The following is a 3907-nucleotide window of genomic DNA, read 5'->3' as shown; positions in this document are numbered from 1 at the left end:
AACGAAACACGCCGGCAAAAGTCTAGCCACCTACCTTGTTGAAAACGTGCACTAAGTTAATATACACGTTTTGACTTTTGCTGGCACGTTGGGTGAAATTCGCTGGCAAAAGTTTATGATATTTTATTTGTTAAATTCAACAGATCTTTATCGGCGCAATTCGGGGTTGCGCCGGCAAAGGTAACCTTTGCTGGCGAAAATTAATGCCGAAAAAAGTCATTGTTTTTGCCGGCGCGTTTCACTAAATGCGACGGTAAAGGTTTTTTTGCCGGCGCAATCCTTCTTTCTTGTAGTGAATATCATTTTCATAAAATAATATTTTCAAACAAATTTTTTCACAAATTATTATGTTTCAATTTTTCTTTATAAAATTTAATTAGAAAACTACTATCAATATTTACAATACCAACATATTACATAATTATAAATATACATTTGACTATTAAACGATCGCTTTTTTTTTTTTTTTTGTAATTACCATATATACATAATTATATTATTATTAAAAATATATTCTTATAAATATAAACATCGTATTATACCAAAATTATATATATTAAATGTTCAAATTCAACTGAGTTATCCCTTTTTATGATTTATTTGTGTAATGTTTTTTATAGATGATATTTTAAAATAATGTTGGTACATCTCAAAAATATTATTTACGTAATTTAATTAGATTACTGTTACTTAATTTTATATTGCCATATATATATATATATTATTTTTTAACTAGTACACAGTTACACATAATAATAATGAGTATATCAACAAATACAATAATAACATATAATATATATTTATATATATATATATATATTAAGTGAGCCCTGCATTCAGGAATGCAACAAAAAATGGATTACTTAGAAAACAAGTAGATACAAACTAGAGCACTCCCATACAAGCAGCTCTGAAAAACACTAAAGCTAACAACTAGCTGACAAAACAAACTGAAACCAAAACTAACATATGAGTCATAAGAAAACAACATAATAAAATAGAAAAGAAAGCACGCAACACTTCATTACATAACACTACAATATTCCTCGCAAGATAATGGCAGGGCCAGTGAGAAATGCCACGATTTGCAGGGGCCATCATCACTGCATAGGTTTATGGGGAGTTCCAAGCTTTATAGTTATTCACAATGGAATCACCACAACTCTCCAGGTCCACTAGCCAATCTATACCCAAATAGAGGGCATACTTTGCAACATTGTGAGCCAGATAATTAATCTCCCTGTCAATTTTTACCACCTCCCAATGCATAATGTTGCTTAACTGCTGCAGAAACTCTTGTCTAATATCATCAAGAAACGCCACTTCATGGTGATTACGCTTAGCAAGAGCTTTAACCACAAGTTGGTTATCACTCTGAAAGATCACCGCCTTAAAGTTGAGTGATCTCGCTACAAAAGCAGCTAGGAGAACAACTTTTCCTTCTACCAAAGTTGGGTCTGATTTTTCGACTCTTTTCACAGTTGCCAAGATGAGCTCACCATCACAACCCTTGCACACCGCTGCAATGACAGAACCAGTGTGTAATGTCCTAAATTCCTTGATATGGCTTAGTGCCTGGATTAGGAGGCAAGGAGGGCAATAATTGATTTAATGCATTATTATGTGATTATATGTATGATTATGTGTGTTGTATTATTATATGATTGTATTTGCATATATATGGGTCATTTCTTATAAAAAGGGCATTTTCGTAATTTTGGCATGTTGAGGGCGTATTTGTATATTTATGTGATATATGGGTGAGACCACATTATTATGTGGATATATTTTAGCTATTCGACATGAGGTGGTCCTAGGAAGAAAGTTAGCAGTTTAGTCATAACGGGGTTAATTACCGGACTCGGGGTGAGCCTAGGGGTAATTTGGTACTTAATACATTACCAGAATTGAGCGTGTAATGGAAAAAAATTTGGTAATTATTTGAGGATATTGGGAGTAATGAGAATTGTGAGATGTTAATTATGATTAACGGGGTAGGTGACGAATGACCAAACTGCCCTTGTGAGACTTTGAGGAAGTAGGTTGGCCCTAGGGGTATTTTAGTCATTTAGGGCTATATTAGATAGTTTTGACTAGAGGGAAAGATGTAGAAGGAAATAAACAAAAGCAGGGCACCATTTTCTCTCTCTCTTCTCTCTCGATCACTTTCTCTCTCTCTCTTTTGGTTTGATTGTTGAAGCTAAGTTAGAGGATTTAAGCTTAAGGTTTTAAGGCTTGGGGTTTAAGATTGAGTTGCAGCAGCTGGAAGGATTCAATTCCTAGTTGAGGTTACCGCTAACAGTCCAAGTCAAGATCGTTCTCAAGGGTCGCTCTTAACTTATTTTACACTCGAGCCTGAGGTAAGAAAATTGCACACATTATGTGACATACATGATTATTGATGAAACATGTTGAGTGCTTTATTTATGGATATCTGTTGCATCATGAATGCTTGGCTGTATTTCTTACTTGGGAAACACACTGACTTATCAATCAGAAAATCCAATAGTGCTGAGTGCTAGTTGTGAAGCTCTGACTTATCAGTTGGGAATGGCAATAGTGCTAAGCATGGGTTGTATGATATTGACTTATGAGTTAAGAGCGGAAATAGCGCAACGATCACTGGTCGATATGATTAGATCTAATCAACAAAGCATTATACGCTCGTCCGACCTAATGGTTGAAGAAAACTAAAGCACTTGGCTAGTCTATGGCTAGTTACTTAGAGCCAGGGCTAAAAGGCCCAGGTGACTTGATGGTCACATGGCTTAGGGCACAAGACCCTAGGATGACTTAACAGTCATCTATTTAGGGCGTAGGACCCCAGGATAACTTAACAGTCATCTATTCAGGGCACAGGACCCCATGGTCATTTATTAATACTTGTAGGGGACATAGCGACAAAAGTACCCAATGTTTTAATAAACTAGTGATTTAGTACCCAATCTTTTTTTTGGTGGGAATAGTACCCATTGTCCACTTCCATTGGTATCTATCAGTACCCAGCCCAATTCCATCTTATTTTGTCCACGTGTACAGTGGAGATTAATTCACCGTTTAGTATTTTAGAAACCAAAATTTGAAATAAAAAAAACATTTTATTTAAAAACAAAAGAAAAAAAAACTGAAAATTAAAAGCAAAACACAAATACATGAGCGACTAAAGAAGAACAAACCCAGAAAACACCCCATTTAAAAAACAAAACCCAAATAAATCCCTAAACCCAGCCACCATTTGCTACGAAAACGAAGAACTAGTTTTGCATTTTCATTTTCAAAGAGAGGGAAGACGACGATTTGCTCCTATGGAATGTCGTCGTTTCGGAAACCAAACGAGCTAGTTCCAGTTTATGGTAAGTGCTTTCTTGAGCTTACTCTTTATTTTTTGAATTAATAGGTTAAGTAAATGGCTTTATCATTGCCTTTTCTTGTTTGTTGAAGTTCGGGGTAGGTTTAGTTGAATTACTGGAAAATGTGTATGGTTGTTAATTGAATTGTTTAATGGGTTTTGTTTAGTTTTCCATTGCAATTGTACTGTCAACCTTGTACTTTTACCAAATTTATCTAGTGAAAGTAAAAGGCTTGGATTGTAAAGTACGTTGTTTTGGCTAACCCACATGGGGATGTTTGCATTGGATACTCTGATTTTGTTTTGACATATTCAAATAAGGTAATTAATTGATGTGTATGTTGTTCTGCAAGGCTCTGTGCCTCAAATTGGTTGTAGTGGTGATACCAATAAGGTCAATGATGAAGCTCCACCTCCACTTAAGAGATGTTGTATTGAGGAGATTCCTAATGATGCTGAAGTGGAAGTAGATGTGAGGGTTTGGGCCAAATCAGATGATCATGTGATGAGCAAAGAAGAGATGATGGAGTTGGAGGCAAATGACTTTCAAATGCCAAC

The sequence above is a fragment of the Humulus lupulus genome, chromosome 6 (genome assembly GCF_963169125.1).
Source record: "Humulus lupulus chromosome 6, drHumLupu1.1, whole genome shotgun sequence".
In the NCBI taxonomy this organism is placed as follows: domain Eukaryota; kingdom Viridiplantae; phylum Streptophyta; class Magnoliopsida; order Rosales; family Cannabaceae; genus Humulus; species Humulus lupulus.
The sequence above is the reverse complement of the archived record's forward strand: the minus strand, read 5'-3'. Positions refer to the sequence as shown.